We start from the raw sequence: 13226 nt of genomic DNA, 5'->3' as shown, positions 1-13226 counted from the left end.
TGCAGAGTTTAATACCTCCCGAAGTAGTGTCTGCAACCCATGTCCGTGATTCCGATCTGCCCAGGAATGATGGTGAGCATGTGTATTTGTCTTATCATTCCATTCCATTACTTCTGTCTTTATGTTTTTTGTTAATGTGTGTCATGTGACGTTGCATATTACTCCCATCTTCATGTGTGCGTCAGCAAATACGTTGTTTTTGGTTTGTTTTTTTACCAAATCCAATATAACATAGTACTTTATAGTATGTCATGTGATTTTTTTACAGTACATTTTCCATGTGTAGTTTGGACTTGGTGTGTCATTGAATTGTACAGCAATAATGTTTTCCTTTGGCACATTTGCCAGTTTGCAAGTTGGCCTATGTTTTTGATTTCAGTTATCCATGTGCAATGTTTGAAAATCAGTGGTTGACATGTTAGAGGCTGGAGTAGTGTAAAGTGGCTTTGAAGCCAGTTACATGTGTCATTTCATTAGTACTGTATGTAATCTTGTTTAAGACAAAACCACTATTCTTTGGTACATTTAGAGTCTGTATTTGTACCCTGACACAACACTGCAGACTTAGTTACCGTACTTTATGATGGGTTTTTTTTAAATGTGTTTTGGTTTTTGGCTCATATTGTGCTAATGTGTGTTTGTAGTGCCACATCACAGAGCATTTTCTATATTGCATCTTTCATTAATGACATAACATTTTTCAATGAAGATGTCTCTGTTTTGGGTAGTTTGTGTATGTATTAGTAATTGTGGGGCAGATTAATTAAGCCTGGTGAAGTGATAAAGTTGAAGTTGATAAATTACCAAACAATCAGCTCATAACTTCCATGTTACAGGCTGGGTTTGCAAAATGTCACTTAGGAGCTGATTGGCTGGTGCTTTATTAACAACCACTTTATCATTTCACAAGTATTATTAAATCTGCCCCTGTGTCCTATGTCTGTGTCCTGTACATTATTTCCTTTGTTGCACTTTCCATAGTGCATATGGCTATTGGCCAATGTGTGTATTTATTTAAAACATTTATGGTTTTGTACAGAAATTATGCACACATAAATAAGCATCCATTTGAGAAAGATTTAATGTTTGTAAACATAATGGATGGATGTATCAACAATAGCATGAAGAAATTAGTTCTTTTATTTGTTTCATTATTTACAGTGTTGAAAAAAAGCAGTACTGGTCGGCCTACAGTCACTCCCATTACATCTGATGATGATGACTCTGCGGAAGCAGGTAAAGTGTCCATTGTAGTATAGGTTATGTTTGTAAAGGAATGGCCATAACAAAAGTACACTTTAAATCCCAGGTCCATCCCAAGAAGTTTTGACCAGCAGAAGGAGGACTCCTGTAGCACACCAAACAAAAATATATGTGGCAACAAAGAAAGCAAGGTCTCATGTCCAATCACAACCACAGCAGTCTACTCCACCACGAAGATTGTCTACAGTTTCTTCGGTCCCACCACTCCAAATTTTGGTCACACCTTCAAGACGCCAACCACACTCCCCTCATCTTGATTGTGAGTAAGAAACTGTAATGATGAAATAAATTAATCATCTCATAATAATCCATTTAATGAGACTAATTAACTCTAAATTCCACAAAATCTGCTATACTTACCAGAAAAAAAAAACATCAAATGGATTCTGACCAAAATGGCCTTGTCCATATCCAGTAAAGATATGTATGTCCACTTCATCCATACAGCAGCAGATTGTGTTGAAGATGCTGCAAAATAAACACATGTGTAAGCTTGCAAAATAGTAATATTATTTTCCACAATTTAACTTATGTGTTTGTCATAACATTGGCACCAACATGCCAAAACATTACTAAGTTTAAGATTTAAACACTATAAGGCCAAAAATTAAGATTTTAAGTGTGTTTTTATGGTGGAGTATGTCTGATCTACCATACAACTCATGTGCTTGTTTTAATAATGAAGTAACCAGACACATTTGTCACAAACAGGAATATGTTTGTTTTGTAGTTCTGAGTGATGATGTTGCTATGCTGGATATCTGAATGCACCATTTAAATACATGTGTTCCATGTTTATTGGTTTGCTTAAATTTTTAAAACATATGTCAAACTTACGCAAAAATGGTTCTAATTCCAGATTCTAGTACTGGTACCAGCATCCAGACGCAACAGCAGCAACACAGTGACATGGATGAGACAATGCAGCCATTAATCCAAGGAATCAGCCACCCAGCACCTGTGAGTACACCACCACAGCAAAGCACTCCACCACCACAACACAGCCCAACAACACCAGTAGCACAAGGCCCTGATCAAGTGTTTTGGGACAGTTGGGCTAAACAGCAGGCCACTAATCAAGATTGCCTGCGTAGGCAGATCCACATTTTTGCTAACCTACCTGCTCACCTCAGAAGAATCAGCAGAAATATCAGTCGCCAAAATGAACCAACTACCAGAATTGCCAATACAATGGAAATCATGCGTACAGACATTACACATGTCATGGGCAACTTACAACGCATAATGGAAGAACAGCACAGACAACAGCAAAGCTGCATCAACATCTTAGAAAACAATCAAATGATCAATGAATCTATCACCAGAATTTTAGAGAATCAAAATGCTGCAACACGTGAACTTAATGCCACCCTCATTAACCTCAATGAAACACTCAGATCCCAGCACCATCAGCAACCAAGCAGCAGTTCTGGTACGACTACTCCGATTCTATCGCCAGTGTCCTCACCACTAAGGCGCTCCACCAGAGCACGCCAACACAACAGTGGTAAAGGCAAAGGCCAGTCCAAGCAGCCAACCACAAAAAAATAAAAATAGATACACTGATCTCTGTATAGAGAAGTTAATAAACACATTTAGTAAGTGTAGGTTCATCACAATATCTATTACACTTACCACCTTGTCAATTTTTTGAACATCATTAATTATAAGTGTTACAAACAACAACAACAGGATTTTGGCCAACACATTTATTCTTTCACATCTTTGAATTTTTTAGGAGGACAAAGTTAATTGATCTGCACATTGATGAAAGCATGCAGTAACAAGACCACTTGATTTTTTTTCTAATCATTACTCTTTCTAGATTCCAATAATTCTCATATCCTGCAGGCAGACTAATTGGCAGCCATGCAGAATGTCTTTAGCATGCAGTCACAAGACCACTTGATTTTTTTTCTAATCATTACTCTTTCTAGATTCCAATAATTTGCATATCCTGCAGGCAGACTAATTGGCAGCCATGCAGAACGTCTTTAGCATGCAGTAACAAGACCACTTGATTTTTTTCTAATCATTACTATTTCTAGATTCCAATCATTCTCATATCCTGCAGGCAGACTAATTGGCAGCCATGCAGATTCATCCATGACCAATACAAATTACAATGTGATTGTTAACTCTTTTACCTTTCTTCTCTATACAACATAACAAGAATAACACAATTGAGTTGGCTAAAAAGGTCCTAATATGTTGTGATCGAATTTAGATAATTCAGTGCCAAAATGAATGTCATTATTGTTGGGCCATGTTTGTGTGTGTTAAAAATGAGTAATCAGTTTCTTACACATGATGCAGAAACAAATAAAATTGTATTTTTTTTAAATAAGCACAAATAATGTGTATAATAATGGATATATGTGGCAAACTGTGTATTGACTTACAAATCAGCAAGTTTACTGCGGCAAACATTACAAAATAAATAATTTTGGATGATACTAAGTTTGTGTCCCTTAATTACGATGGAGCATCACACATAGGGACACATGTATTCCTCAAGGCTAACATATTATATGTGGAGGAGTGTTTAATTAGGACACAGGTTCTCAAACTCGGTCGTCAAGACCCCACACAGTGCATGTTTTGAAGGTCTCATCACTGAATCACAAGTGACATAATTAGCTCCACCTGTGAACCTTTTAAAATGTGTCTGTGAGTAATTCATACACCTGTGCTTCTACTGGGTTACCTGCAAAACATGCACTGTGTGGGATCCTGAAGGCCGAGTTTGAGAACCTGTGCATTAGGACGTTACACACAATCATAAAGTAAAATACTAAATAAATTACTATGTGGATTATGTGTGCTTGTAATAAATTATCTGTGCAAGTTTAATAACACTTATCCAGACTTCATGCATGCCACTCATAATCTGTTGTTTTGAGTTTTAAAATAAACACAAGACACATGCTACATTTGTTTTGCATAAAGCGAGGGTATGTTTGTATTTTGTATAAAGGAGACAGACACATTCTGAGTAATGGTTTGTAAATGAAAAATGGGGCAACATATATTTAGGCTTACACAACAAATGAAAGAAGCAAACAAAACTTACCTTAAAAATAATGATTTATGAGGTCTTGCCTAACCTGCCTCCGTACATCTGTACTCCAAGTATCACCAAATGTCTGTAGTTCCTCTGCTTGCTTGCTTTCTTCATCCTCCTCCTCCTCAACATGTGGCAGATGTTGTTGCAAACACATGTTATGAAGAAAGCAGCAGCAGAACACAATTTGAGTCACCTTCAAGGGACTATACAACAAAAGGCCACCATACTTATCTAGACACCGAAACCTAGATTTCAGCACACCAAAACATCTTTCTATCACATTCCGCATGGACTTATGTGCATGATTGTAATTGTGTTCAGCAGGGGTATCCGGTCGGGACAATGGAGTTAGAAGCCAAGAGAAACAGCCATATCCTCCATCACCTAAAAGACAGATATAGTAATGTGATTCATGTTAAGATACAGCAACACATAAGTAACACACTGTGGGGCAGATGTATTAACCTGGAGTAGGCATAAGGGAGTGATAAACCAGTGATATATGCAAGGTAATAAAGGCAGCGGACAATCTGTTCCTAAATGCTAATTTACATATTAGAGCTGATTGGCTGGTGCCTTTATCACCTTGCACATATCACTGATTTATCACTTCCTTATGCCTTGTCCATGTTAATACATCTGCCCCTGTATTTGGACAAAGCAGACACAGGACTACACATATAAAATTATATACCCAGCAGCCATCCATCTGGCATTTGTCCATCCTCAAACTTATCAAAGAGGGATGACTGACTGAGGATGAAGGAGTCATGGCAGCCCCCAGGGTAACCAAAAACAACACTCATTATTTTGAGATTTGCATCACAAACCACCTGCACATTTGTGGAGTGCTCTATATGGCGATTAGTATAGATGTGCTGCCTGCCCCTAGGTGGTCTCAGCTGAATGTGTGTGCAATCTATGGCTCCCAGCACATTGGGCATGCCAGCCAGCTCATAGAAATCTACCCTGACGGCATGCCACTGAGACTCCTGGGTAGGGAAGCAGATTGAGGCATCGATGTGGGACTGCAAAACAGCCAACACCTGTGTGTATATTTGAAAGAAAATTAAACATGAGATTTTAGGACAGACTGGCCACCGAGTAATTAAAACCAACCAAAAACAGAGGAGGTAGTTAGGTATACATCACCTGTGTTAATATTATAGAAAATGAGGGCTGTGAGATTCCTATGACATCCCCAGACACAGCCTGAAAGCTGCCTGTAGCCATAAAGTGCAACACAGCCAGGAGTTTGTGCAGGCCTGAGACAGAGCGAGAGCATGCTATCTCAGGGTCTAGGCCCAGTTTGACAAGGTCATACAGATGGAAAATGTTGTTACGATTTAGACGGAACATCTGTATGACCGTAGCATCGGAAAATGCGTTCAAGTTTAAACGCCCCCCTAAACAATCGAGGCCTGTGCAGCCTCCGCGGAATTTGTACAGCCTGTTGACCATGTTCAGTTTCTTGGCCCTGGTTACTTACAGGCTGATGTCTGAGTCTGAGGAATCCCACAGCACACAAAATATCACTGGCCTACAGTTCTGCTGCCATTTCTGAGTGTAGATGGATTGAAATGGGCCTAAGATCCTTTTATAGGAATCCTAAGTCAGGTGTGAGTGATTTGTTAGTTGCAACACATGTAAATACGCCTGAAAAAAGCAGGTCTATTTTTTTGCCGCTTTTTTTAACGAATCGCAAAATAATACGACCGCAATTGAGCACTCAGAGACTAACACCCAAATATGAATGAATAGTGAATACCTGTGTTGTATGAAATAACAGCCGCGTTTGACCGATGGTCTATTAATTCGTATTTTTTAACTTTGCCGTTAAAACCATTACGAATAGCCCAAACACTGCTGAGATTTGTGCTTAGTGAATTACTGTGTTGGGACTTAGAAAAAAAAACACAAATCGGCCAAACTCGGATTATTAGTAAATATAGGCCCAGGAGTTTTACTAACATTCAAGCATTCCAAATGGAATTTAGCCAGAATTCTGGTGGCAGGAATCTTGACTGTCAGAATCCTTCCAATCAAAATTAGAGATGTGCAACAGACCATTTTTGCTGGTTTTGGTTCCAATTTGTCATCTAGTTTTGGTTCTGAATTTGGTTTAGGATTTTGGTTGTGACTTGTTTTGATTTTGGATTTTTCCCCCAATAAATGACATAAAAAGCTAAAATCACATAAATGGGTCCTTCTAGAGTATTATTAACCCCAATACATTTAATGTCCACTCATTTCTAGTCTATTTTGATCACCAAATAGTTCACAATATTGTTTTCATCTGCTTTAGTCAAAAGGCTGCAGCAAGCTGGCTGATTACTAAGCAACAGAGCAGCACCACACATGGCAGTTTATAGAACTTCTAAGAAACATTGCTACACAGCAGTGGAAGAAATGAAAAGTCATGCAAGATGGAATTGCCTTTGGGCCCTTACAGTGACCCTTATGTTAGATACAAAAAAGGATATGCCCAGTTTAACAAACCAAGCACTTCAGTGACTGACACTTTTGTGGCCAAAGTGCTTAGTTTTTTTGGGCCCCCACAAAACAAGCTAACAATGGGCTTAAGGCAGCTAAACTAATAGGTCTGCAGTGGCAAGATGTCATTGTCACTACCATCATCAGCTTCATCAGTGTGTACATCATCATTACACAATATTAATTAATATGTTGGAATTTACCATTACAGAAGTCTCTATCAGTAGACATTATTGCTGTCAAATGTCCCACTGAACATTTAAGCCTTGAATTTGTCATACTGCTCTCTTCAAAATAGAATACTGATGAGAGTCCTATTTCTAATCAATAATGTTGCTAGGCTTCTTATTGTGACTCACAATACCAGTAAGGTGTCTTCCTGATCAAAAGACTTCTGGCTGGCCCATGGCGGGGTTTCTGTTCCTCTGCAGTGCTTCCTGTGTGACTGAGGCTACTAGTTATGCTACTATATATTGGTGAGTCTCCTGTGTGCTTGCATGGCAGGTCATTGTGCTAAAACATTGATAATTTTCTGGTTTGGAAAGCCTGTTATACAGTATGTGTATTGAGGCTGACCCTGCATCAATCCATTAAAACAATACAGAATTAAACTGTCAAACTCTACCTCCCATTCACAACAATGCCCCATAAGTTTGCACAGGGTAGCCACTAGAGGGATGGAGCTATAAATCTTTACTACTTTTCTTGGTGGTATTAATCATTTTATTTTGAATATATTGAATGGATCCTAAACTAAATGCTACGAAAAAATATGTGTCTTGGTTTGTATAATCTTTCCTTAAGGTGACCTTTCCAGTGAGAGAATAATATACTTATTCTTTAAAAATTCTGACCTTACAGAGAAAAGATATTCATGGACAAAAAGTTCCAGTAAAGTAGTCATCAAAGCTATTGAAAACCCACATTGCATAAATTAATAAACTGAAATTCAATTATTGATGCAAACTGAGACGGCAGCACATAAGAATGTGACCCACTTTGAGGGTTATTTTGACTGTCCAGGTATAAACTGGGACTATGAAGTTATTGTTTCTAATATACTTATGAACTGAAAAAACAGATACTGGAGATATGCTCCCACCTACAGAAATGTTTTCTAGATCGCAAGCTTCCCTAACTAAAACCAGGCATAAATTTTATGCAGCTAGTAATAAGGTAGGCAGAATTTGGGCCCAGAAACTTAGGGGACAAAGAGCTAGAAATAGAATCACTATTTGTATAATGAACAAAATAAAAAAGTACATAACCCACAGGGTATCGCTAGTCAAATTGTAAACTATTATGCAAAATTGTATAACTTATCAGCATATTCATATAGCGTGCTACCAAACTTAGATGCAAAAGACTAATTTTTGACCAATTTAAAATTACCGTCTCTAACGAAGAGGACACCACTTAAGTCGACACCAATTGGTCAACACACCATAAGTCGACACCTGAAACATGTCGACACAGCGAAAAGGTCAACGTGAACACGATCGACATGGAAAAAGGTTGACATAAATTTTTCAAATTTTTCTTAATTTTTTTTAACTTTTTCATACTTATCAATCCACGTGGACTACAATTAAGAACGGTAACCTGAGCGCAAGGGGACACGGTGCACTAATTGGGGTTCCCGGTCATATTATGGAGAAAATAACACAAAAAAAACATTAAAAACTAATGTCGACCTTTTTCCATGTCAACCTTGTTCGTGTTGACCTTATGTCCATGTCGACTTATTTCAGGTGTAGACCTAAGGTGTGTTACCCAGTTGGTGTTGACCTAAGTGGTGTCAACCTTATTGGTGTCGACCTTGAGTCTCAGACCCGATTTAGATACCCTCAATGCCTGAAGAGATCTGAAGCGGTAGCATTAGCTATTCAAACTTTACCTAAAGGTAAGGCCCTAGGGCCATGTCAGGAATCAGCGTTCAGCAGCATCTCGCTTACCAGCGCGCTGGTGTGCAGGCCTCCGGAGGTCATGACCCCAGTTGCGGCTGCATGAATGCACTGACCGCGAGCGTCATGTTCAGTGTCGCTAAGTACCCCTGAACCGCATCCAGTGTGTGACCTGCTGTGTGCCGGCGTCTGCTCAGCATGGGCGCCGCCATGACACCTGCACTCAGCTGATCCGGACATCCAATCCAGCGCTGTGTTTGCATACAGCGCCCAGCAACCAATCACCACAGAGCAAGGGGTATAAGTTCCAGTCCGTGGCTCAGTCTCATCGCCTCGGATAACGAGTCACATTCGGTGTACAAGTTCTACTGGTTCCTGTGTTCCTGTCTCCAGTGGATTCCCTGTTGTCATTTTCATAATTTCATCTCCAGTCTTCATTGATCCAGCTTGCTACGAACTCCAGCCACAGTCTGCTACACCAACTTGCAGTAAGAGACTTTCCTCAGGTGTTTTCTCATTTCTCAGCCTGTGCACCTAATTACCAGCATTCCATACTGTGCATTGCATTCAGCACTTAACTTGCTGCGATAGGACTGTCTCCTGCTTGGGCCTTGCTTGGCTAAAAGAACTTGTGCTGTTACAGAGACTGTGTGCTTTTATTTATTTACCGGAGTTCCGTCTGCTTCATTTGAATTCATTATTGCCATTATCATTTGCCTCAAGTTATCATCATTCTTCATTTTTGTTATCAGTGACTTTTAAACATTCATTCCATCGGATTAAGTTACCATTCATTATTCCTCTCATCAGTTATATCCGTTACTATTCATACTCCATTCCTATTGTTGCTGGTTTTCAAGTTCATCACCAATTATTTTAATTTCATCTGTTTGTTCAATTGCTCTGTGACCCCTGTGAGATAATAAATATTAAGCGCACATGCGCAGGACTTTTCTTCGGCCTCCTCGTTTCATACATCACACCTACACTGACCCACTAGTGCCCCCTCTGGGGACAGACAAAACCACAGACCTGACAGGCCAGATGGCTTCATTAGCAATTTTTATGTTGTCTTCTCTAAGGAATTGACCCCTATTCTAACCTCTTGATATAATAAAGCTACCAACATACAGTAGGCTATTTCCCTGCTGAATTATTAGAATCCCAAATAATTACTATACCTAAAGCTGGCAAAGACCACGCAGACAGTAAAATTACAGACCCATAGCGCTGTTAAACATTGATATTAAAAAATATGCTTGACTAATAGCAAATAGGCTCGTAGCAATTCTACCTAGGCTACTACATCCAGACCAGGTAAGAATAGTTTGAGACAGACAAGTCTCTGACAACAGAAGAGTGTTCAACATACTGTAAATGAGATAATATTGCAATCCCATGAGCAATTTGTTCTACTCTCGTTACACGCTGAAAAGGCATTGGACAGACTAAACTGGGAATATATGAAAAAATGTTGATGTTATTTAGATTCTCAGGAGCTATTTTAGATTGGATAATGGCTCTGTACCAATCTCCTTTGGCGTGGGTCCTTAGCAATGGCTTTCTTTTCCAGACCCTTCCCTATTTTTAATGGAAAAAGGCAGGGGTGCCCATTGTCCCCATTGATCTTTAAATTAGTCATGGAGTCCCTAGCACAGAAACAAATTACTGTAGGTCAGCAGAAGATTTTCCAGAATACACTACAGTATATGGCCCCCATAAACTATGCCTCTTTGCAGATGATGTACTACTCTTTGTAACCAAGCCTCTAATCTCTCTTCCTATTCTACACAATATACTAGATGGTTTTGGAAAGGCCTCTTACTATAAGATTAACATGACAAAATCAGAAGCCCTACCTATTAGTGTACCTTCACCAGATTTAATTTGTCTTAAAAAATATATATATCAATACACGTGGAAGACAACATATATTAACTACTGTATCTGGGTATTAAAATCATATCAAGCTTGGAATATGTCTTTGAAATTAATATGAATTCAGTGCTCACATATATGTCATCTTTTGTAAAATTATGGGGTTCATACAAAATATCATGGATAGGCAGGATTCTGTTTTTTAGAATGTTATTATTACTGAATCTAATGTACTTGTTTAGAACTATACCTTATATTTGCCCAGTGCAGTTCCTAGTGAAATTACTAGATTTACTCCGATATCAATACACAAGCCTTTTGCCTCAATTATGAAATTGGTCACTTACCGTGGTGATTAAACCCTGGGTAGATCTAGAATACATTGTGTCAACAGGTCTGTCACTGAGTCACCTAGTATAGATGCCAAAATCATCCTGTTCGCTAATTAAAAATAGCCCTCAAACCATTAGTGATGCATTGATAGTATGTTTCAAAGTGGTAGTCACAAGTGCAGATTGGGGGTTAACAACTAGAAATTTGTCTATTAAAACTATGAATGTATTGATCCCATATACCTCACTTAACAGCTGGACATTTTTACCGCCTTAAGCGACTTGATGTCAGGCAATTTGTTGCTATCTTTTAAACAACTGCAGATACAATATATACTACCAAAGACAGATTATTACTCATATCTGCAAATCACCCATTGGATCAGAGATATAAGCAAATTAAGCAACTCCCTATATTTGCCAGATATACTGTAAGTATTAGGAATAAATTAACATTGCAACTATCCAGAAAAGATATTACTATTTTAGTATAAATAAACTAAGGCAAAATCTATAACACAAACTAGGTGGGAAAGAGATTTACAGTGTGTTTTTACTAGAGATGTGCGGCGGGCACTTTTCGTGTTTTGGTTTTGGTTCTGATTCCATGCTCGTGTTTTGGATCTGGATTGGTTTCACCCAAACCACCCTTTCACGTTTTGGTTTTGGTTTTGGATCTGGATGATTTCTGAAAAAAACATAAAAACAGCTAAAATCACATAATTTGGGGGTAATTTTGAGCCTACGGTATTACTAACCTTAATAACATTCATTTCCACTCCTTTCCAGTCTATTCTGAACACCTCACACCTCACAATATTATTTTTTTGCCAAAAGGATGCACGAGGTGGATGGGTGACTAAGCTAAGCGACACAAGTGTGTGGCACAAACACCTGGCCCATCTAGGAGTAGCACTGCAGTGGCAGACAGGATGGCAGATTTAAAACATAGGCCCCAAACAGCACATCATGCAAAGAAGAAAAAGGGGTGCAATTAGGTAGCTGGATGGCTAAGCTACACAACACAAGTGTGCAGCACAAACACCTGGCCCATCTAGGAGTGGCACTGCAGTTGCATCAGGATGGCACTTAAAAAAAACTAGGCCCCAAACAGCACATGATGCAAAAAAGAAAAAGAGGAGCAATGAGGTAGCTGTATGACTAAGCTAAGCAACACAAGTGTGCGGCACAAACACTTGGCCTATCTAGGAGTGGCACTGCAGTTGCAGACAGGATGGCACTTAAAAAAACTAGGCCCCAAACAGCACATCAAGCAAAGAAGAAAAAGAGGTGCAAGATGGAATTGTCCTTGGGCCCTCCCACCCACCCTTATGTAGTGTAAACAGGACATGCACACTTTAACAAACCAATCATTTCAGCGACAGGGTCTGCCACATGACTGTGGCTGAATGACTGGTTTGTTTGGGTCCCCACCAAAAAAGAAGCAATCAATCTCTCCTTGCAAAAACTGGCTCTACAGAGGCAAGATGTCATCCTCTGATTCCTCACCCCTTTCAGTGTGTACATCCTCCTCCTCACAGAGTATTAATTCGTCCCCACTGGAATCTACCATCACAGGTCCCTGTGTACTTTCTGGAGGCAATTGCTGGTAAAGGTCTTCCCGTAGGAATTTATAATTCATTTTGATGAACATTATCTTCTCCACATTTTGTGGACGTAACCTCCTACGCCGATCGCTGACAAGGTTATTGGCTGCACTAAACACTCTTTCAGAGTACACACTGGAGGGAGGGCAACTTAGGTAAAATAAAGCCAGTTTGTGCAAGGGCATCCAAATTGCCTCTTTTTCCTGCCAGTATACATACGGACTGTCTGACCTGCCTACTTGGATGCTGTCACTCATATGATCCTCCACCATTCTTTCACTGGTATCAGAATCATATGCAGTGACAGTAGTGACAGTAGACATGTCAGTAATCGTAGGCAGGTCCTTCAGTCCGGACCAGATGTCAGCATTTGCTCCTGTCTGCCCTGCATCACTGCCAGCGGGTGGGCTAGGAAATCTTAACCTTTTCCTCGCAGCCCCAGTTGTGGGAGAAAATGAAGGAGGAGCTGTTGATGGGTCACGTTCCGCTTGACTTGACAATTTTCTCACCAGAAGGTCTTTGAACCTCTGCAGACTTGTGCCTGCCAGAAAGAAAGATACAACGCAGGCTTTAAACCTAGGATCGAGCACGGTGGCCAAAATTTAGTGATCTGATTTCAACAGATTGACCACCCTTGAATACTGGCAAAGCGAATGAAGGGCTCCATCCACAAGTCCCACAT

The sequence above is a fragment of the Pseudophryne corroboree genome, chromosome 7, assembly GCF_028390025.1.
Source record: "Pseudophryne corroboree isolate aPseCor3 chromosome 7, aPseCor3.hap2, whole genome shotgun sequence".
NCBI classification, from domain to species: domain Eukaryota; kingdom Metazoa; phylum Chordata; class Amphibia; order Anura; family Myobatrachidae; genus Pseudophryne; species Pseudophryne corroboree.
Note: the sequence above shows the minus strand (reverse complement) of the source record.